This window comes from Microplitis mediator, chromosome 7 (genome assembly GCF_029852145.1).
Source record: "Microplitis mediator isolate UGA2020A chromosome 7, iyMicMedi2.1, whole genome shotgun sequence".
Lineage (NCBI taxonomy): Eukaryota > Metazoa > Arthropoda > Insecta > Hymenoptera > Braconidae > Microplitis > Microplitis mediator.
Genome location: NC_079975.1, coordinates 22,753,445 through 22,779,044, shown reverse-complemented (window position 1 = coordinate 22,779,044; position 25,600 = coordinate 22,753,445). Strand labels below are relative to the sequence as shown.

At 27.7% G+C, this 25,600-nt stretch overlaps 1 protein-coding gene across 6 annotated transcripts in view; it reads left to right on the top strand.

The window, feature by feature from the left end:
• The window catches only part of LOC130672172 (tachykinin-like peptides receptor 99D), a 267,298-nt gene that overhangs the window by 138,258 nt on the left and 103,440 nt on the right, over positions 1-25,600 (top strand). The window contains exon 1 of one of the 6 annotated variants that reach the window (XM_057476539.1): positions 3,266-3,487. The exons of 4 other annotated variants lie outside the window; for them this stretch is intronic. The gene's annotated coding sequence lies outside the window, so the exon portion shown is untranslated. Of the gene's footprint in view, positions 1-3,265; positions 3,488-25,600 lie in introns of those variants that run through there. One more of the 6 variants, XM_057476534.1, reaches the window with a different exon arrangement.

The window sequence follows — 25,600 nt, the reverse complement described above, 5'->3', positions numbered from 1 at the left end:
GAAGAGAAATAAAAGAGAAATATCTATGAACTGTCATAGACCAGAAAACGTTTGTCTACTTTTCTGTAAACGATAATCCGGTGAATGAATTAGAAATTTTTTATGCCGATTAAAATTACTGTTTAATAAAAAAATTATATTATTTTTAAATATAGACTAATTATATTATTGTTTTTTTTCTTACAAAGCATTTTCAATGTGTATTAAAAAAAACATAAATTTCTTATGGGTAATTTTTATCAATTTTTTTATTACTAGTTTAGGTTCAAAAAATTTTTCTTTGAGATGAATTCAGAAACATAAAAATTTTCAGTATTTTGCATTCAAAAATTTTCTTGATATTTAAATAAAATTTTTTTTTACACAAAAGTTTTACTAAAAATTTCAAGTAAAAATTTGCTTGTAATTTTAGTAGTCAAAGATATTAATTTTAAAAAATTAAATTTTCCCGCGCTTTTAAAAAAAACTATTTTTAATATTTTGACAACTTTCTTTTTAGATTAGAGCCAAAAATAATACAAAATTTTCGTTACCCCAACAAATTGTTACCTCAGCCTACCAAGAATTTTATTTTTTTTCTTTTTTTTTTTTTTAATAAATTAATCAATTTGGTTTTTAAAAAATAATTTAAATAAATTAAATCTTCAACAATAGTATTATCAAATTGCTCCTACATCACGAGTGTATGATCCCCTACATTAAATAATGACTAAATCACTTCAATGAGATACAGAGATTTTAAGTGGCCACCAACCGGGTCAACACTAAAAAACATCCAAGAAAAACTCGTACGGAAGTTTAATTAAATTAACAACATTATATATAATTTATTTATTTACATGACTATTTTCTTTTATTACCCTTGAGGTTCCGTCATCATTAAAACCCACTTTTGTTTCATTTAAAATATTTAACTGTCCAAGGCCATAATAATAACAAAATTACCTCAATTTTTTCCGATCATAATCAGCACTAACTAATAGTAAGATTTTTGATCGTCTTATCTTCAGATGACAATCATCTAATGACCTGAATTATTTTAATCGCTCCCAAGATCCCCATAAAATAAATGAGAAAATCCTCAACTACTAATTAAACGTCTTAATTTTCAAAATTACTCGATTCTTATATTTATTTACGACATTATTAATTACTTTTATTTGACCTCATTCATTGAAATAAAATAAAAATAAAAAAAAAAGTGATAACAAATATAATTTAAATAGTTATTTAGAAATAACTAAAAATATATGAAGATTGAAATAGAAGTGACTGTTGTTTTGATGAAGAAAAATATAAATTGAATAGAAATGTCAGTAGCAATTGAACGAGTTGTCATACTCGAGTTTCTAGTATAAAACAATTTTATTATATATTTTTTTATTTTAAGTAAAAAAAAAATAATAATAATAAAAGAATACAAAAAACTATTTTTTAAAAAAGTAAAAAAAACTGAAATCCGCCTGACCCTGTAGGCCAGCCCCAAAACTTCCCGCTGTTTTCGAGCTCAGGGAGCTCGATTATTACTCGTAAAATTATGAGCTCCGAGCTCAAAAAACTGTTAGACCGGCAAAACACACATTTCACCTAAAAAAAATAATTTGTGTCCAACGATATCTTTGGAACGAATGAATCGATTCAAAAGTTCTTGGTAGCAATCGAAAAATCTCACCAAGACTTAGAACTGATTGTATTTTGAGGCGAATCGGACAAGTGGTTTATGAGTTATACGCAAAAAACTTGGAAAAAAAAAATTTTTTATTTTTAATTTTCGTATAATTTGTAAACTACATGACCGATCGACTCCGAAATCTAATCAATTTTAAGTCTTAATGAGCTCTTTCGATTGCCACCAAGAACGTTCAAATCGGTTGATTCATTCCAAAGATATCGTCGGACAAAAAAAGTTTACACACACTAGGGATGGGCGATATTGAATAAAACATCGATATCGTAACATCGATAGTTTTAATTTTTTATTATTGAGTATCGATATATCTTGTCCAAAAAATATCGATATTTTAGAAAAATAACATCGATAGTTGAAATATCGACAGATATCTCCCATTCCTAATTGAAAAAAAACATCGATATTTTTAATTTTTTTATTATCGAGTATCGATGTATCGTATCCAAAAAATATCGATAGATAACATCGATAATTCAGAAAAAAAGCATCGATAGTTGAAATATCGATAGATATCGCCCATCCCTAACACACACACACACACATATACACACACGGACGTCAACCCGGAAATAGTTAGAATAGCTTCCTAAGACCTCAAAACATCGAGATCTGATGAAAACTCGATTTTCGAAAATCGGACCGAAGCCAATAACTTCCTTTTTTTTTAAAATTTTAAATTTTTATAGCGGGAAGTTTAAAATAAACAGAATATCAGCACAGAAAATTATTAATTGATTTTTACCTGAGCAATAAAATTTTAAGAGTTTCCTAAAGTGTATTAGCGAAGAATAAATTTTTTTTTATTAATTTAAAAAATTTGGTCAAAATTTTTGAGTCGTTTCACTACTCAGGATGGTCAACTTGCCCCGTTTACTTGTAAAGCTTATGAATAAAAATTATGGACTAAAAATAATAATAATAATAATTTATGTTGAAATATTGATGAAATATATTCTCGGACAAAAAAAGTTTACACATACACACACATACGGACGTCTATCCGGAAATAGTCAGAATAGCTTCCTAGGACCTCAAAACGTCGACATCTGATGAAAACTCGATTTTCCAAAATCGAACCGAAACCCATAACTTCTCTTTTTTTGAAAATTTTCAATTTTCATAGCGGGAAGTTAAAAATATTTCTCTCATGAAAAATTATTATTTTTTTTACTCTACTTCTAAGTTTTTTATCTCACTGACAGTTATCAGTTTTGCTAATGTTTTTTTTTTTTTTTTTTTTTTTTGAGTAATAATTGCCTAGGCGTATTTTACCACTGATGTGATATTAAATAATGAATATTACCGAAGATAAAAAATGATAGCGGAAATCGAGAGATATAAGGAATGGAAAAAAAAAAAAATTAATAGCTTGGAATAGAAAAAGTGAAAATGGATAAGAAGGGAGTTAGATGTTGATGGCTGTTATTATGTAGGCTAGTTGGTAGATGGTATAGTAGTCGTTAGTAAATAGTAATAATTTAAACCAACGAATACGCGTATCAGATGATTGTGGGGGCCTGATAGATCGGCGTTCCGAGTCCGCGCGGTGTGAGCGCCGCGACGCGCGATCCTACAACGTCTAGTATCGCATTGACGCGCGTGCTGTTTCCTTCGTCACCGATCTCTTCGTATTCGTATTTCACTATTACTTGTGTTATTTAATATCAGTGTTTTACTATCGTGAATATTTTTTTATTTTTTTTTTTTATTAATAAGTTTTTTTTTAAACCAAAAATTTATTAGTTACTATTTTTTTTTTTTTTTTTTTTTTACGTACGTTGTGTTGATAAAATTTCGGTGAGTAATTTTTTTTATTACAATTAAAAAAAATTTATTAGGATAATTAAATAAAAATGAATTTTTTTTTTAAGTGAAAAAAAAATTAGTAGTTACTTTTTATTTTTTTTTTTAAATAAAAATGGAAGGAAAAAATATGTGAAAAATTTATACAGTATAATTGCATTTAACGGTATTTGGGTTAAGCATTAAAGCGTGATGGTACAATTATATGCTGGCTTTTGTGGTAATCATGTTTTAATTGATCAGCCAAGAATTATCGTCTGACCACGTAGAGTTCTGACCACTTGTACGCTGGATATAACTTTTACATATATATATAACTTTATATTTTTTTGAAATTTTATTTAAACTTTTTTTTTTAAGTTTCAAAGTTCGTATTTTTTATAAGTGAGTAATGCAGCCTATAACTGGGGATAGGTAGAGAATAGTGAGGCTGCTTTTCCTCATCATTTACCTTCGCTGCTCCTGTATTATTTTTTCTCCCTGTATACAGGAGTGTAAAGTACAAGTATAAGTGGATCGTACAAGGGATTGAGAGAAAGGAATAATTTTTCTTTTATTTCGTTAATCTATAAATTGAAATCTACCCCACAGGTCCTCGACAGTTGAATAAAATTGATTAACCCTCTGATTTAAAATTTTTTTTTTTTTTTTCAAACAATTATTATTAATGTTCTGGTGAAATTTTATTAAATTGTGAGATTGATATGAGATTCGATAAGTAATATTTATATTAAGTGCTTTGTAATAAAATTTTAGGCTCTAGATTCAGAGATTGCATAAATTTGTCCGAGTAAATATTTTGATATGGAAAAAAAAATATTTATACTGCGGTTTATTTACTTGAAAACTTTTTTTCATTAAATTGGGTAATAAAAAATTTTAATTAATAAATTATAGGTTAAAGACCGGGAATAAAAATTCTAATTTCGGAAATGAAAGACCTGAAAAATAGTGAGGGTCTTTTTTGAGGATTTTAGTTTACAGTTTAGTAATTTTTATTTATTCCACGTTTACTGAGACATTTCTAATTCCTACTGTAATAACAAAACTTTATATATAGTAAATGAAAAGAGGATTTAAAATTAAAAGATCTGTTGCATTAATAATAGGAGAAGGGCAAGCGAAACGGAACCACTGAGGAAATAATCGGTTTTCATGATTTAAAATACGGTAGATATTTTTTTTGACTTACATTTGAAGCAATAAAAAAAATTCCTAGTTACCATAGAATAATTTTTTCCCGGGCGGGACGAACCTCCCCCTTGAAAAAGTAGATACAAGACATACAATTTTTTATATCTAATTTAAGTAGAAAAAAATTTCGCATGTAATTAGTAAATAAAGATGCCGAAAAAGAAGTAATGAATGCACGTAGACTTGGTACCAAAGTTGTAATAAGTGGGACTATGATACGTGTGCAAATGTTTATGATTAGATCAAATTAATCAGTGATTACTAAATTCTATTTAGATTTTTTGCTTAATATTCCCTTTAATATTATTATTATTATTATTGAATTATCGCGATTTATTCCAATAGACTTTCATGTCATAAAAATTCGGGTCAATTATGAAAATGTCTTTTGACACTTTAACTATACCACTGCCCGTGTAAAAAAAATTCGTTCCAAAAAGATTCAAAAAAAGCTCCGCCATGTGGAACTTTTAAAAATGAGACAGATTAGAATTTCAGATGGAACTTTTTTGGAATGTTAATAATTTTGATGGTAAAAAAAAAGTTTTTATGAGAAAATTTAGAGTAAAAAAACGATGTTCTTGGACCTTTTTTGAATTTTTTTTTAGTTCTATAAAAAATTCAAAGTAGTGATTTTTGATCTATTTTGGCATGTTTCCAGAACGTCTTTAGTCTACAAAAAATTCAAAAGTAGTGATTTTTGAACGCTTTGGAATGTCTTTTTTAGTCCATGAAAAAGTCCAAAGTGGTGCTAAATTTGCTCATAAAAACTTTTTTTTTACCATCAAAATTACTAACGTTCCAAAAAAGTTCCATTCGAAGTTCTAATCTGTTTCATGTTTAGAAGTTTCACATGCGGAACTTTTTTTGAATCTTTTTGGAACGAATTTTTTTTCCACGGATGAGGTTTTTGGTTTTATTTAATAATTAAAGTGATTGTTATTTACAATAAATAACTTGACAGAGTAGAGTAGTGTTAGAATGACGATGGCCGATAATAGTAAAATCGTAAATACAATCAGAAGTGGTCTGACGGGCGATTAAAATTATTGTACAACGAATGCGTAACTCACCGCGGCGATTAATTAATTATAACAATATATACAGCTTAGAAGTACATCTGATAATAAATCCACATATTACATTTTTTATAGTTTTGTTATTGACTGCAATAAATAAATAAATAAATAAACAAGTGGAATCACTCGAATTGCTAATAAATTTTTCGTAAATTTATGTTTTTTTTTACTTTTAGTTTTAAAATTGATAAATTCAAATGAACAATTTATTACACGTACTATCGTCTTTTTACTTTATAAATATTGAGCTTGTCACCATTTATTTTTTATCTGAGGTATTTTTTATCTTTTATTTAATAGGGACAAAAATATTTTTTTTTTCAAGCTAATATATTTTATTACCCAGTTAATAATTGTGATTTATTATTGATAATATATATATTTATATTAACATATTCTTGATAGAGAGAAAAAATAAATATTTTTTATTTTTCACTGTGAATAGACCGCATAAATATGACATTCTCATGCTGATTCGCCATTTGAGATAATAAATTTAATATCTTGATAAATATTAAACTTTACAATAATCGCTAAAAAATACTTAAGTGATTTTTTTTTATTTAAAAGAAAAAGATAAAGAAATATTTATGATTTTGTAGTAAAAAATTTTTTTTTCTCTGGGTGAAAAAAAAAAGTTTTTATTTTTAAATTCTATAAAAAGAATAATAAAACAATACAGTACTTTATCAGTCGCATCACTTGAACAGAGTTATTGTGACAAAAATATACGGGATTTAAATTTGTATGCATCGATAATTAAAAAAAAAATATATGAGTATTTGATCTTTATTGTATTTTTTTTTATTTCCAATCAAATGGTTGAGTTGTTTAGATAATTTTCAAAGCGTGACATCCGATGTGTAGGTGTCAGAGAATCACGCTGATAATATGCGATATGACATATATCACACATGTATATATAAACACCAGATATAGAATATTGTGGAATATATCGGTGGTATATCTATTGTTGTGCATTACTATTACTATTTTGTGGTATTCGCGTTATTTCCTCGTAGCAAAGTTATTATTGTTTCCTCAAGAGATTTAATGTCAATTTGACGTAGCTCGTTACGCTGTTCGTACATTCGTTTGACCGTTGGTTCGCTGGTTAGTCGGCTCTCATGGAATTTACTCGGCATCATTTTAGCTGTAATAATCGCACGTCGATACTACGGTATACACACTATTTGATTTCGATAGATTCATTATTCTTGTTAGACAGGAAATGGCCGCGGGCAATTTCCGTTGCCTTATATATTGAACTTTCGTCAAACAATCCCTTTACCAACTCACTTTTTTTTTACTTTTACCCAACTTTTTATAAATTATCTTTTAGATCAATGAAGTATTTTTTTTTATTGCGAGTCGGAGTCAATATTTAAATGTGCACGTGTTATGTCAAAGTATTTTTGAGGTGTAGTATTTAATGATAAATTTATTTAAATGTTTCTTTATAAATTTAGGGGACGGGGGGGGGGGGATATCAATCACTTTTGTAAATGTAATTGAGCATTATTTTGAATTTTTTTTTCTTCCTACGCATCTAATCGAGCATGAAAAAAATATATGTTACAGATATAAATATATATGTGACAATACATGAAATCTTATATAGAACTATATATTGATTTTGGCCGATTTTATTATATTTCTATATATGTTTTCTCTTATATGATTTCATATATTTCCGTATAACTTCAATATATTATTTATATATTTGAAAACATATAGTTTTAATATATTTAAAAATAAATGTTATTTAGATATGGAATCAAATAAGAAAACATATATAATTCATCATTATATGGCACGATATATGTACCATGTGTTTAACTTTATAAATTTTTGTATATTTTTTGATATATAGAACCATATAAGTCTCCCCATATATGTGAGAATAAATAAAATCTATTCTTTTCTGTCTTCCTCTCTCTGTTACAAGATTCAAACATTGTGTTCAGAATTGTGTGCTAGCTTACAAATTTACATATATAATTATCAATATATGTAATACATATATGTGCTAACTTATAAGTTTACATATATAATTATAAATATATATAATACATGAATTAACTTATAAACTTACGTATATAATTAATTATATTAAAACTTACTATATTATATATAAGAAAATATATATCGTTTTTTGTCACTTATATGGTCCCATATTGATTATATATTTTCCCATATATATTTATCATATATGGTATTTTCATGCGGGATAATTATGTAAAATATAATTTTTCTTTATGCAAATTACTTACAACAAAATTTAATTTAATATCCAGAATGTTTTTTTCACCTTTTTTAGAAGGTACCCATTTTACCCACAAAAATAAAATTTTTTCTATTCCCTGATTAAACAACAGAATTCGATCGAATTAAACAGAATTAAATTTTTAATTCTATTTAATTCAGATAAATTCTGTTAATTCGGTACCTAATTTAAAAATGAATTCTGTCTAATTCGGCAAAAAAACCAGAATTTGTCCAAATTAAAACGAATTTGAATAATTCTATTCGGTTTAAATCTGATTAATTCGAAAATAATTCTCCAATTTCTGGTTCTGAATCCGAATTAAAACGAATTTGAAATTTTTAAATCGGTTTTATTCTGTTTAATTCAAATTCAAATTTTCAATTCAGTTGAATTCTATTTTGCAGCATTCGACAGAATATAACAGAATTAAAATTTTTAATTCGGTCGAATTCAGTTGTTTAATCGGGGTTTACTTTGAATATCATAAAAAAAATTTAACGTGTTTAAGTCTTTGAAAACTTAGTACTCCCTTCCGTACCCCATTTTGCCGACTCCCCTTCCTATAGATAAAGAAATTTTTTAATTTCACTTCCGCGATATTTTTAGCTGGCGCATAATTTAAAAAAAAATGTTATACATAAATTGAATAAGTAGGAATTACATAACGGAAGGTATTTGAATAAAATATTGACTACGTTCAAATATTGACGAGCTTCATATATATTTACAAAAAAGTTTGTCTGCACTGAACTGCATTTACTTAAATTATATTTATATTTAACTTTTTTATAAATAAATAGTAAGCAGTTAAATTCACGTGATTATTTAATTAATTAATAATTTTAATAACTCATTGATAATATTTCATTAGCATTCGAAGTGAATTAAAAATATCCGAATTTAAAAAAATTTTAAAAAATATAAAATTTTATTATATAGATATCGATTTAAAAATCTATTTATTTTAATTAATTAAACAAAACTTGTTTATAATTTAAAATAAATAACAAACGATAGTTGAATACCGGAAGTTGATTTATTTGAATGCCCAACTGAATTAAAATACCATTTTAAGACTTCGTAGTGTCTAATTAAAATTTTATTTAAAAATCTATATTTTATTTGACGTAAAAATTTAAAATTTAAATTACCCGCCATTGGGTATATTTAAATATTTAAACAATAAATTTTCTGGTCAAAGGGCATTTAAAATTAAAACAATACTGGTTTACAACAAAAGCTCTAAAGCCGATTTGTTTTTATGCTCGTATTTTTATATTTTTATTTTTTAACCCAATATAAAAAAGAATTGAAGTAATAGTCTAAAAAAAGTAAAGAAAGTGAGAAAAAGGGACCGGTGATGGGAATGGTGATGGAACGTATAACAATCCGGAGGGAAATTTTTCTATCTTCTTTCGACATTCACCGAAGCACTGGAATCCCAGATAAAAAAGAAAAGAGAAAAGAGAAAAGAGAAAATGACTTAGTTTTTTTTTTTATTTATTATTGAGAAATAGCTAAGGTCTTTGCGTTTGACCTGACATAAAAATCAAACATTATTTTTTTTTTTTACTTTATTCTCTACTCCTTTCTACCCACGACAAAATATAAAATGCATCAACAAATTGTTATTGTTCCGATCATGTTTTATGTAGTGAGTTCAGAGTTACTATATATTGTTATTCTGTACACCAATACAATACAAGCAAATGTTATTTTTGAGCGTAATAAGATTTTAACATGCTAAAGAAGTATGTAAAAACCTAAAAATAACATCCATGTACGACTTGCATCTCAGACACGAGTAAAAAAAAATTTGCTGTAATTCAATTAGAAATCCAATTATTAAAATTTTTTTTTAATTTAACAATACACTAAAAATTTGGGGAGTGAACGCGGATTAAATCCGGAGTGAAAACGGAACAGATGATTTTTAATTTATTTATTTAAATTCTTTCGGAGTAAAGTTCACTCCGCAGAGGATTTTATTTTAATATTAAAATTCCAGATTTAAGTTGATGCGGATTGAAATAAAATCTACAGCATTTCGAAATATGATGCTACCGAGGGCAGATATTGAATAATTTATTATCTTTTGAACAAAAGAATTAAATACTGATGGAAAAAATGATTAACGCTTAATTTTAGCGCCACGTGTAAAAAAAATTCGTTTTAAAAATTTTCAAAAAACGTTTATGACAGCGAACTTCCGAAATTGAGATAATTTTGAACTTTGAAAAAATTATAAAGTGAACAATTTTTAACTGGTGTAGGATTTTCCTGCGCGTATTTTTTTTTCTATTTTTTGAGCAAAAATAATTTGATTTGACAATTTTTTGGATTTGAAGAAGAAATTATGAACATTTACGACTCTTACTTGAATTATTCAGGTATGAGGCAAAAGTAACTAAAAATAATTTGAAAATACGAACATTTTTTTATTATTAGTAGAACTTTTTGACTGGTCAGTTTTTTTTCACTTTGAATACTAGTTCAAAAATAGTCTAAAAAATGAATAATTCAAACTAATCCTGAACTTTTTATGAACTCACAAAATTGTCAATTCAAATCATTTTTGCTTAAAAAATTTCAAAAAAAATAGATACTTGCAAGAAAAGTCTACATTAGTTAAGAATTTTTTACACTTTTAATTATTTTAAAATTCAAAAAACGTTCAACTCAAAGTTCAGAATTATCTCAATTTTGGAAGATTAACACAGAGAGAAAAGAATAGTTCTAATTCCTATGTAGAATGGTAACCGTTACTATGTTACATAGTAACGAGGATTTTTTAGCGTCGAGAGTCACGGGGCAGAGTAATCCCCCCATTCTACATGGCAACGTTGGCTATGCTATCATAGGAATGATTACCATTCTACATTGACGAGAGAACTATGCAAATGGACATGACTACAATGTTACCTAGCAACATTTACGATCTTTCATTTATTTTATATTTAGTAAATAAGGTCGTGGCAAAATAAATAATTTGAGTTACTTTAAATATATGTAGAAATTGAATTAATCTATTGAAATAATTAAAATATTGTTCATAATGAAATATCATTTTTTGATAAAAGATAAAGAATAATTTTAAAAATTCGAATATTTAGTAAAAAACTTTTTATTTACTTGGTTTGTTTACTTCGTTGTTTTATATATATTTATTAAACTGTAATGACAGCTATTCAAGTACGGGACTGAGTAGCATTTTACATAGCCCTGATTCCCATGCTAGATAGCGATTTTTACCATTTTACTTGTTTCAATGTAACATAGTAATCATTACCAGAAAAATAGCAATGAATCCTATTCTCCATATCATTATTTACCATTTTACAAAAACTGAGTTTGGTTACTATGTAGAATGGTAACCATTACAATTTTTTTCTCTCCATGTAAGTCATCTAAACTACTTACTGTTTAATTAAAACGACTTTTTTACGAAAAAGAAAAGAAGACAAATTTTCTATGACTCTACCAACATCTGTGTGTCTTATTTATATAAAAAAAATTGTCTTATCCTTTTAAAAAACATCTTAAAGTTGTCTCTGAGCTACTTGGGGCTCCAGAATCTTGACAGAACAATTAGAAATTTGTGTCATGAAAAACAACATCTGCTAAAAAGACTTGAAACAAGTGTGAGAAAATTCTGATCATCTTTCGAATGTTTAATTTTTATTTAATGTTCAACTTAATTTTTTTTAAGTAACCAACAGTAATTATTTGGTAGATTCGTGTCCGAACTCTATTTACCTCCGACCAAAATTTGAATTATATTGAACATAAAAAAAAATCTATTATGTTACAATAATTACTGATGTTATTTTTAATCTTTTTCTTTTTTCGCGGTTATATTTTATATTAATTTTGAAAATATAATAAAATAAAAATTGTCTTATATATTTATTAAACTGTAATGACAGCTATTCAAGCATGGGACTAAGTAGCATTCTACATAGTCCTGATTCTCATGCTAGATAGCAATTTTTACCATTTTACTTGTTTCAATATAACACAGTAATCATTACCAGAAAAATAGCAATGAATCCTATTCTACATATCATTATTTACCATTTTACAAAAACTGAGTCTGGTTACGATGTAGAATGGTAATAATTACTATTCTTTTCTCTCCATGAAGAGCCTTGTTTTACACGAATAAATTTTACTTTTGAAAAATGAAATAAAATTTATAATAGCAGGTGATTGATAGTTAAAATCCACTGAAATGTCAGTTTAATTTACATAGAAAATGTTGAATTGCGATCGTTAGCGTTACAAAAATAAACGTGCGACACAGTTTGGTCATATTATATATAATTTCAGTAAACGAGAGAATGGGTTTCGTTAATTGATTACTGAGTTGTGAAGAGCAACATATGTAAATATATTTATTCATATATATATTATAAATAGATGACAATAATAATTGTTATGGTTGCGTTGTACATTTGACATGATAATTATTTTAATTAATATCTTATTTATTTGGCATTTAATTTATTAATCAATAATAGATAGCATAGGTAATAATTAAGAGATAACGCAGATTAGGCACTTTGTGAAAATTAATGTTAGTTATTCGTGATTAAATTGTTTTAATTGAGAGGTTTAATACCAACGCATTGAAAATAAAATAACTGTTACATTACAGTTTAATTTATATTATTAAGAGCGTAAGGAAAATTAAACCAACGTATCTATGTGATAAATTTAATTAAAATATCAAAATTTTGTTCATTAGAAAGATAAGTTTTTTTTTTCCTTGTCTTAACTCTTTTCCAATTATTTTTAACGGGCAATTATTTTTAAGCCTCCGAAGCTTTTGATTATTAATTTGACAAGAAATATCTATAATAAAAATCGATAAAAATTTTTCTGCACGTGATAATATTAAGCCGTATACGAAATTTTTAAATAGTAAAAGTATCAACTATTTTATAAATAATTTATTAATTAATAAGTAACTCATTACGTCACTGCCAAAGTTATAATTACAGATTTAATTAAAAAATAAATTTTAAATTAAATTTTATGTTTAATAATGACATTGATTTTTAAGAAATCAACAATCATGATAAAAATTGTTAATTATTTATTTTATTAATTATTATTAAATCGTTAAATATTGATATTTATAAACGTGGGCGTCATCGTAATATTGCTTATTTTGTTTTGAAATTTATAATTAAAAAAGTTTAAGTTACCTCATTTTATTTTATAATTATTGAAGTTAGATACAAAAAGTTTTTTGCTGTTCTTGACTTCTTTTCTCATTTTTCAATTTAAAAAAAAAAATCTGAAAACCGCCTGACCCTGCGGGTCAACCCTAAAACTTCCCGCTCAGGGAGCTCAAAAACATGATTACTTGTAAATTTCTGAGCTCTCCGAGCTCAAAAAACTATTAAACCGACAAATCACACATTTCACTGATAAAAAATAATTTTTGTCCGTCGATATCTTTGGAACGAATGAACCGATTCAAGCGTTCTTGGTGGCAATCGAAAAAGCTCACCAAGACTTAAAACTGAGTACATTTTAGGCGAATCGGGCAAGTGGTTGATGAGTTATACGCAAAAAACTTAAAAAAACAAACTTTTTAATTTATGTTTTTGGTATAACTTGTAAATTACATGACCGATCGACTCCGAAATCTAATAAATTTTAAGTCTTGGTGAGCCTTTCTGATTGCCACCAAGAATTTTCAAATCGGTTGATTCATTCCAAAAATATCGTCGGACAAAAAAAGTTCACATACACACACATACACATGGACGTCCATCCGAAAGTAGTCAAAATAGCTTCCTAAACGGTAAGAAATGCATGGCGTTCAACACCATGCTGGTATGGTCTCAAGACAGATATTAAAATAGTACGTGAAGTATTCCAAGACAGTATTGTAACGAGTCCCAGAAGTATGGCGTTACTTACTATACTATATAGTACTGGAGCTATTGTATTGCCACACGTATGCATAGCAGGCATGGCGAAACAGCATGGCCCTGAGACCCGTACTACAATGCCGAGGGCACAATGCTACTAGTTTTTTCCGCCATAATTTCTGGCGTGTCAACCAATGTATACTATCGTATTACCAACAAAACTATATCGATGTCGTTAGACTAGGTTTATCGGCCAGAAGCATTGTGGATACGGTAACGCAGTATGGGCCTGACGGCCATACTGACATTGCGACGTCCGCGACAACTATTGCCAATGTTACTATTCCCGCAATGGTTGAATCATCTATGCATAAAATTTTATAACCTATAAAAATCTTCGATACCATACAGTATGGCGTTCGAGCCCATACTGGCATAGTGATATCCGCAAAATATTTCTTACCTTGTAGGACCTCAAAATGTCGACTTCTGATGAAAACTCGATTTTCGAAAATCGGACCGAAACCAATAACTTCCCTTTTTTTTTTCAAATTTTCAATTTTCATAGCGGGAAGTTTAAAAAAAACAGAATATCAGCACACAAAATTATTAATTGATTTTTACCTGAGCAATAAAATTTCAAGAGCTTCCTAAAGTGTTTTAGGGAAGAATAAATTTTTTTTATTAATTTAAAAAATTTGGTCAAATTTTTGAGTCGTTCCACTACTCAGGATGGTCAACTTGCCCCGTTTACTTGTAAAGCTCATGAATGAAAACTATGGACTAAAAATAACAATAGTAATTTATATTGAAAGTATTGAAGAAATCATAGATATATTAATTAATTATTTTCTATAAATAAATTGACTAATTAAAATTTTTTATTGTTGACACTTAAAGTGCTTCTGTACAACCAAATAATAGTAATAATTAATTTTAATTAAATCCATAGATTTAATTTTGCCTGGTCTTAAATTACACAAGAACAATAACTGCTCTTTAACTAGGCTTCAAACGTAAATTAAACATTTAATGAAACTCTATGCCGCTGGGATTTCATCTTACATAACAAAACATCAATTTTATTTATTATTTCAGTTTATATATACTCGGATATAAATAAACTGCAACAGCTTTTATCTTTAGTACTTTCAATGATATTAATTTTATACAACTGTAAGTGATTAGTGACAATAATAAATTTTTTACTTCTCTTACTGCTCCCAATTTATGGGAAAAAAAGAAAAAAAACGGAAAAAACAATTAATGATAAAAGAATATTTATCGCCATAAATGTTTTAGTTAAATGGTGAATTTATGTCGCGTAAATTATCACTAGTTTTGTCGTGTGTAAAACAGTAAAGTTAATCTAGTTTGTTTGGGAAGAAAAAAAGTTTTAAGTCGTTAAATAAAAGTTATAAAAAAAAAAAAAATAATAAATGTTAATGCCGAGTGAAGAGTAAAGAGCAAACACGAGTAGAGTGAATGCAAGTTGAGCGAGAGAGAAAGTCATAGAAATTAAAAACAACAACAATAATAAAGAGGTTAAAGTATCCTCTTTATCTTCTCTATTTCATACACGTATACACACATATTATCATAAAAACAAAATTATATTTATGCAAGTTATGCAGTTTATTTCCCTATAGAGTCGGGTTTAAATATTAAATCCTATTATGGGATAACTTTAACAATTTAAGTACAGGCTTCTACAAGACACTCAACTATTGAAAAAAAATTAATATTGTTTTTCTTTTTTTTTTTTTATAGACGATTTAGTTTAAAAATCATTTTTACTAATGAAAGTATTGCGCTAATTGATTAGAGTAGAAATTTAAAAATAATAATTAAAAAAAGTCAATACTCGGATAAAAAAAAACGAGCAACCTGCAGTCACTACATGACTGCCCAAATATCACTACTAAATTTATAAAATACGCAGAAAAAAAGGATATCTTGCCACAAAAAATTTTAATTTGCACCAAGAAATTTTATGCATTATCAATTAAATACAAAAATTGTCTCGGGGCGAGAAAAGATTTTTTTTGGTCAAGAAATAATTCCTTGCACCGAGTAATTTTTTCTAGTTCTAAATAAATTTTTGTTTTCAATTCACAATGCAAAAAATTTATTGGGGTAAGTAAAAATTTTCTTTAGGCGAGTAAAGATTTTTTGTGTCAATGAATCCATTTTTTTTCTATCCACACTTCTTTGGCTTTGAGAAGCTTCCTAAAACCAAAAGGGAGTATAAAAATCTGTCATTTTGGAATAAGTAACGCGATACAAATAATATAGGTATATATTTAGTGACATTCAGTCATATTTAGTGACAGAATAATTAAAGTATTAATTTATTTAAAGAAAATAAATACGATCATCTTTTTTCCCGCGTAATTTAAATGTAGTTCGAATGATATAGATAAATCTATTTATCTCAATACTTGGCAATTAAAAAGAGTTTAAACTATGAAAAGACACAAATTCAAATCAAGACCTATCTAATGATACCAATTTCAATAACATTAACTAATTCTATCATATAGATATGGCGGGAACAAAATTTTCCTTATTCTCTTAATAATATATAATAGATAACTTGACTTATATTTTGACTTTTTTGACTTGATTTTGACTGCTATAATTTTTTTAACTTCAAAATGACTTTTTTAACTCAAAAATTTAAGTAAACTAAATTAAATCCAAGACGTGACTTTAATTTGACTTGGTCGGCCTAAGCCGGTACTAAGTAAGACAATTTAATCAAAAGCAAACAAAACCAAATGTGTTTTCATTTCTTAAAATGTGTTTTCGTTTATTTAACAAAGAACTTAAATTTTACTTATTTTTGTCTTGCTAGATTTCCTTTAGTTTCAATTTTAAAAATCGCGCCAAAATCAAATTATTTTTTTCACCTGGGTATCCTTAAAAAGAAGTTTTTCTTTCGGTATTAAAAATGGTTACAATTCTTAAATGAAAAATTCCTAATACACTGCCAGAAATCGGGAGTGAATTCGGAGTGATTATGGATTTTATTTCAATCTGAATTCACTCCGCCACAGAGTTCCGGTCTTAGAAAAAATCACGTATACTGAGTAAATAGTGATTTTTTTTCAGCAGTGATTTCGGAGTGATCCAGATTTTATTTAAGTCCACATTCACTCCAATCCGGAGTTTTAATATTAAAACAAACTTTTCTTCGGAGTTAATTTCACTCCGATTAAATAAATCCGCAGTCATCCGCTCCGTATTCACTCCAGATTTAATCCGCGTTCACTCCGCAAATTTTCTAGTGTAACATTATCTTAAAAAAAATCCTATACAAAATTTATTAAATCGTGTATCTTGTAGATAAACTTTTTTAAAAATTACTAATAACTCAAATTTACATTTAAAATATAAGTAAATATTTATGACACACCGGATACATTGTATCCCAAAAAAGTAAATATAAAAAAAAAATTCAAAAGTTAACCAGCAATAAATTCAAGTCAGACGGGATAAACATTAAGGGTGTATCAGAATATCCTGAGGGCATGAGAAAACGACTGCGCCGAGTGTAATCGAGAGTGACAGGGTGTGGAAGTATATATATATATATATATATATATAGATAGATAAATTGGGTGTTGTGTGAACGGTGTAAGTTGTATAGTAGAAAGAAGTAAGAGATGAAACTTACGGAAGTTTGATGTACGTATATATGGGTATGGAAGTGCCGCATGTGGCATTAAGTCTGCAATCCAACTGAAATAAGTCCATGTATATATGTATGTATTATTTATAAAGCGGATGGTAGTGGATAACGATAAATCTTGGTATCACGTAAAACTTCTATTCACCTTCTCACAGCTATTTGTGTGTTATGTTGTAATATATTGTACTGTGAATAGAACTTAAATTCGCCTTGGGATATTATATCTCGCGTTATATGCAATTGCAACATTGTACTGGCTTTTAGATCTCATATTCGTAGTGTTGCTTTGCTTGTCCAACTTTATTTAATCGATTGCATGTCGAGTTTTGGTGATAAATACCAGAAGGTTCAAATCGGAAATTTGATCGCTGACAAGGATATAAATGTAATGTACTTTGAAGTATTCGATATTGCTGGTTAGTAGTGAGTGTAAATGAGATTGTTGGCTGATTTGTGGATTTGTTTTATTACTTTTGACGGTTCATTTTGCTGCCGAGTCCTGTATATATTCATAATCGATAACTCTGTTATTTTCCCACTATTTTTAGCCGTAAGTGCATTCAAAAATATTCAAGATGTAAATTGGGTTACAATCATTCTACTGAGATGATAAGAGATTCATTTTTAAAGCTTACATTTTGTAGGAGTATTTGACCCAGTAGTTTAAATTGTGGAATCAGATATTGAGGATCTTTATGCGGTTTCTTTTACTGGGTTTAGTTATGATAATTTTAAGTGGAAACTCCGAAATGGGTTTCGATATCATTTATTAAAGTGGAGAAGTATTTAATTTGTGGAGAAAAAAAAACTAATTGAAGGTCAGTTACGATAATGGACTGGGAAATTTTTTTAAGATAAATATCAAAAATTGAAAGGTTACTAAATTTCAGCTTTTAGTCTACACTGAAAGAAAATTATGGGAAGTTTTGTTATGCATTATGGGAATAGTTCCCATAATGATATGAGAATTGTACCCATACTACTATAAGGATGGTTCCCATATATTATGGGAACCATCTTTGTAATAGTATGGGTACAATTCCTATGCCATTATGGGAACCATTCCCATAATGGTATGAGAATAGTTCCTATACCAATATGGGAACCAATTCCATAATATTATCGGAACAATTCCAATATCATTATGGGAACCATTCCCATAATGGTATGGGAACTGTTCCCATACTATTATGAGAACTATTCCCATAATGGTATAGGAACTATTCCTTTACCATTATGGGAACCATTCCTATAATATTATAGGAATAGTTCTCATACTATTATAGGAACCATTCCTATAATGGTATGGGAATGGTTCCTATAATTTATGGGAAACATTCCTATAATTTATGGGAAACATTCCTATAATTATAGGAACTGTTCCCATAATTTATGGTCGTAATTCCTATGATGGTATAGGAAAAAATTTCACAAAATTATGGGAACATTTTCCATAATTTTCTTTCCGTGTATAGACTACACAGTTAGAAATTTTGTGTTAAATTCAACATAAATCGTCTGTTGCGAACGGTCTACACAAATTTTTGTGTTAATTCAACACATTGCGTTTGTGTTGATCTTTAACACAAATTTTATGTTAAATAAAATTGAACTCATAAAATCTGTTCTTTTGACAGAAAATTTGTGTACATTTAACAGAACGTTTGTGTAAATTTAACACATTTTTCCTGTTAAAATCAACTAATAAATATAAGCACATAACCTAACCAACTCAAGTATACTGATCTACCCTTAGTAGAACTTATGTCAACTTAGCGAACAATTGAACCGGGTCAAAAAGATATGAAAGTTATCTAAATATAATTTTAAAATGTATATATTTAATTGTAAATAAATTATAATCCAAATTTCCCTGCAGACAATGCTGCTACAATGCTTTGTTTGGTTATAGTAATGAAGAATTGCGTTGGAACGTTTAGTCAAACAACACAAATTTTGTGTTAATTTTCGAATAACACAAGAAATGTGTTACATTCTAGATTTTCTAATCATTTGACATAAGAAATCTGTTAAAGTAAAATAACACAAATGGTTTGTGTTGAATTAACAGATTTCTGTGTTAAAAATCAACACAAAAAATTTAACCAAATACTTTTTTAATACAAATACACAAAATTTCTAACTGCGTATATTTAGAATAGATTCTTAAAAATAATCTATTATTTTTTAGCTGCAATTTGAAAACTGGGTCAATAGGAAATATTTACTCTTTACTTCTATACAAATAAAACAAAAAATTTTCAAATTGACGTTAGAAGTTTTTATTTTTTGACAAAATAAGAATTTTTTTTTCAAGTAAATTTATGATACAAGTCTTCGAAAACTAATAATATTTTTATAAGAGATTTTTATTCTTAGATTGAAAACTCACTGGCTGTCAAAAACTGAAAAACTATCAATAATCGATTTCTTCACTTCAGCATAAAAAAAAAAAAAATTCCAATATTTTAACATCGAAATTTCCGATCCTAAATAACGTAATAAAAATAAAATATCCAGGATCTTAAAAAAAAATTTATCTCAGTTAAACTTTAGTGCAAAGACTGAAAAACTCAAAGTCTGAGTGCATTAAAAATGATATATAAGTGCACAGTCCATAAAAGAATCTTAAAAATGTATTATATAGTAATGATTATGATTATTATTATTATTACAAAGTAGAGTACTAAGACTAAATGGATATTTTATCGTTTTACAGGTATAATCTTTGATGTAACCGCTCTACTCATGAAAATACCATTTTTTTTTAAATAATACTTTTTGCCTCATTTTTGTGTCGCATCTTAACCGGCATACCACATGAGCCTCCTCAACGAATTTTATCATGTTCTAGCTCGGTCTTGTCCCTCATCTGCGCTTAACTTAAAAAATTTCTCCTTTTTTTCTCAGACCGGATCGATGCTAAAACGTACTTGACTAAAACTTTGCTGCAAGCTACAGCCGTACTTTATCTTTCCTATCTTTTCTTTTCTATCCTATTTTTTTTTTATTCAACATATTTTTTTTTTATTTACCTCCTCTCGCTATCATTCTTTTAGTTTCGTCAACAAGCTTTCACAATCTTTTTCACTAACGGAATTTTTTTTGTTCTGTATTAAAATCACCGTATTTTATATATATTTTGTATTTAAAAACTAAAAAACTCATGACTTTTTTGATTTCACTTAAATTTAAAGATAAGAGAAAAAGTCAAGATGTCAAAAATAAAATTGTCTTTTTTGTTGTGGTAAAAAAATGACCTCTAGTCTTGTTTGATATATAAATATATATGTTGTATACACAAAATAGAAAATTGGGCAAAATGGGATCAATTTAAAAAAATGATTCAAAATTGCAATTTATTACTGTTACAGTTATTAAACAGTTTTGAAGTTTGGAAGTTGATTTTTAAAAATATATTTTTTCAAAATTTTTGCCAAAAATTTAAACCGATTTGATGAAATATTCAATGTATTATTTTTTGAATTAAGGTAGAAGTAGGATTTGTTGCCACTGTTCCATTTTTGGACATTTACTACTTAATTTTAATTATAATGAAAAAAGTATTAAAAAAAACTTGTATTGTAATACTGTGATAAAAGTATTTTTGAAGAAATTTCCCGAGTCAAAAAACAAGTTCTAGTTTAGTTCTCGAATGCCTCAATTCCTTTGATGTTTTATTTGCCGCATAGAAAGTAACTCTACTTTAGTACTAAAAATCCTCAATGAGAACTATGAGGTCTAAATGCGAATAATTTATCGGTTTTGAATTATAACTAGACCTCAAAATTCTCAACGACTGAAAAGTTATACTTTGGACTTTGAAAAATTTTAGATAGAAAAGGGAAAGGAGAGATTACGTCGAATGAGACTTTTGAGGTTCAAATGTGGATGAAATTATTCTTGTATGTTTTGAGTGTTATGAGGCTCTAATCCAGATTATGTTATTCCAGTTTAGTCCTCAAAGTAGTAAAGTTGGTCGTAACTACTACTTTTAGGACTAAACTTAGGATAACTTTCTATACCGTTGTCAATCTGAAAATTCTAAATTGATCCGCGAAAACTTCATTGAGAACTTTGAGACTTAAATCCGAATTTGATTTTCGACTCGGGTTAGACAATTGATTATGTTATTGCATCTTTTTCAAATTAAATTATTTCAATTTTTCACGTGTCCAAAATTAGACATCGAGTGGTTAAAAACGGTACCTTTACCCTTTAGACTCTTTAAAAAAAATTTTCATTTTTAAAAAGTCTCAAAAAACAAACTAGAACAACATTCAAATTTTTGAAGGTTTTTTGACTAGTAAATTTTTATCTTTTGACTTTATCCGAGTTCTCGTAGTCCCATTCTTCCTTATATATTTATATACATATATATATATTGTGTCGAAATGTTTTGAAACAAATTCGACAAGTAGTATAAAGCAGTTAAGTCGGTCAGCAAAGTATCTAAGTACACATTGAGACTGAGCATTAAAGACCAGACACTCAAGGCTGTCAAGTCGATTACGAGTCGACTGTTACCCTGGCGAATCGTCGTCTTTTCCAATTTTAGTTTTACCCTCTGATGAGCAATATAATAATCCCCTAGGAAATCGCTCTTATATCTTACAGATCTTATGATTTTTATTTATTTTTAAATTATATGTCTATATAACTATTTTTTTTCTACTTAAGATTTATTTTACTCAAATACATCAGAAAAAATTGCTGATTTTTCCCTCTTCTACAAAAATATTATCGTTGAATTTTTTCTGTTACTTCAAATTTTTAAGTCAGAATTGGATGCGGCAAATAAAACATCAAAGGAATTGAGGCTTTCGAGGACAAAACTAGAATTTGTTTTTTGACTCGGGTAATTTAAATAATTTTCAAAGTTCAAAATTACAATCAAAATTTTCAAAATAAAGTAATCAGTTATTTCGTTATTTAAAATAGTGTTCTAAATTTATCTAAATATTAGTATAAACGATTTAAACTTTGCAACTAAATGCAATCTCATCGCCTCTATTGATTTTGTGGTTGAAAATAGATGCGTTAACATCCACAAAGCAATCAAACATCCACAGTAATCATGATGATGAATCAGCGGTATTTGCCCTGTAAATTAACCCTTACTATTAATGTAGTAAATCATTATTTTGATAGATCAATAAATAAATAAATAGTAAATATAACGACAAAAAGATAAAATATGTCTATCGGTCGACCCTGCAGCCAGCCCCAAAACTTCCCGCTCTTTGAGCTCGAAAATACTTTTGTATGCTATTGTTTTCGAAAAAAAAAATCGTTTTTCACCATTTTTTCTCCAACGATATCTCTCAAACGAATTGATCGATTGCGACAGTTAAGGTGGCAATCGGCGCGTTTTATTGAGTTCTAAAGATGATCAGATTTTTGAATTTATCGGATGAGTCGCTTCGAAAATTTTCACCATTTATTTCTCAGAATTCTAGAGTTGATTAGATTTTGGAATCAATCGATCGAGCCATGTCTGAAAAATTTTAAGAAAACTGAAAAAAATTTTTTTTTTATATATTTTTTCTATATCTTAGAGTCCATTTGATCGATCGATTTGAAATTTTTAGAAAAGTTGATGGCCAACAAATTCTTTCGATTGCCACCTTAACCATCTCAATCAGCCAATTCATTAAAAAGATATGAAGAGTTTACATACATACATACACAGACACATACATACAGACATTCGGACATCGTTCTGAAAATAGTTAGGATAGCTTCCTAGGACCTCAAAACGTCGACATTTGATAGATTTTCTATTTTCGAAAATCGGGGTGAAAACAATAACTCTGAATTTTTTCGAAAATCATCGATTTTCTTAGCGGGAAATTAAAAAATAATAGCATAGATGAGTCGATGCAAAAAAAAATACTCCAAAGACAAGGGAAAGTAATGTCCCTAGTGTCTCAACGGAATTTTTTAATAGTTAACAGACGACCTTACGCTCAGTGGAGCGTTGTATGGCGAAAGCTGTTCAGCGATGCAAGGAACGATCATGTTTTCTGTTTTCAGCAGAGACTCTAGCCTAATGGCTAGTGAGACTCTAGTACGAGATACTACCAAAGCAAAGACTAGAGAAGTGTTTGAGATAAAAGAGTAAGTGAGTGAGTGAGCAAGAGAGGAAAGATTATTCGTGTAGCTTGTGAGAAACATTAAGCGAGGGTGAATAAATTATATAGCTTCACTTTTCTATGTATATATATATTTATTTATAAGATCAAGAGTACAGAGTATAGAGGGAATTAAATTGTCGTGACTCTTTACTTGTTCAAGTGCGGAATTATGTGATACTGATGTGATGATATCAATTTTTTTTTTAGCTTAATAATTAAACATTAGATTTATACAGAAATATAAAAGGATCAGGCAAAATAAAGCGCTTAGAATTTTTTTTCTTTGAAAGTTTATTTTATTTATTATTTTTTTGGACCGACTCAATTTTGCAAAAAAATGAAAAAAAAATTTTATTTGTTGAGTAGCGACTTGAAAGAAATTTACTAATTATTTATTTAATATTTTGTAAAATAATTAAATTTTACTGATTTTCTGTCTAATTTATTTCTGAAATTAACGCGGTAATAATTAATGAGTATAAAATTGTTTATTTAATAATATAAATAAAATTGATCATTACAATAAATTATATTTCATACTCAATAAATTATTGAATTGACATTGGTAAATAATATATTTGTATCAAGTATCGTATTATTATACTATCAAATGAATTATTTGTCACATATAAATTTTTGACATTAATGTTCAATAGCAAAGTCGCTATTGGACTAATTAATTTTTCATTAAATATTCATTTTACAAATTCTGATAATTCATCGCAAAAATACTTTTTAGTACGTAGTTAACTATATACATTTATATAAATCTGAATATATTAATAGCTTCTTCTCAATGAATAAATTATTAGGCTTTTAATACTTTGATTTACATTGTAATGTATTCCAAATTATTTTTGAATATTCATCTGAAAAGATACGGAGTCTCAGTAACTTTAAAGACTCTTTCTAGTTTCTGAACCCTCATTTCGAGCTGTAAAAAAAAGCGTGTAAGTCAACGCTATCCCGGTGTTAAGGTTATCGGTGTTTAATTTAGCCCCGAAAGCGATATTTAAGTAACATCGGTAGCAGTGTTAGTATTTTTCCTGGTGTTATACGGAGTTAAAAAAAATTGGTTTTATGTTTCAAGTATCAGAAGTCGAATCTTTTTTTAAATGCAACAAAAAAAAAGTTTGATTGTTTCAAAAATTAATGACACGACGAATTTACCAATTTTTTGACAAATCCGAAAAACATTTGCCCCTTATTACATGCTTATGTTAATGTGTAAAATATGAGAACCAGATTTTTGTGATTAACATCTTTTTGCAAACTATACTGAAAAAAATTATCGGTAGCAGCTACCGACTATTTTTCGGTAGCCGCTACCTGTTATTTCAGTAGCGGCTACCGAAATAATCAGTAGTTGCTACCGATTAATTTTCGGTAACAGCTACCGAAATAACCGGGAGCAGCTACCGAAATAATCAGTAGCAGCCACCGAAAATTAATTGGTTGCAGCTACCGATTTTTTTTCTGTGTAATTCAGTGAGAAAAATAAAATAAAATTATCAATCCCGTACGGAAAAAGTATATACCCGTATATATTCAGCCAAATCTGAATTTATGAGACATTTATTCAATTTCGCCCGGATGTATCTCGGATATATCCTTTTTTCGTACGGGATGATTAATGTATCGTCTTTAAATTAGTTATTAGTAGCTTATAAAAACCTTTAGAGATAATAAAAATAATTATAATATCCTTCCTTAATATATAATTTGATAAGTGATTAAAAGTGTAAGAAATTTGTCAGCTTAATAAAAGTGATATTTCTCATTTGATAGGTGATCAAATTTTTTTCACCTCAATTAACGATAATTTTGTAATTTTAACGCAATATTAATA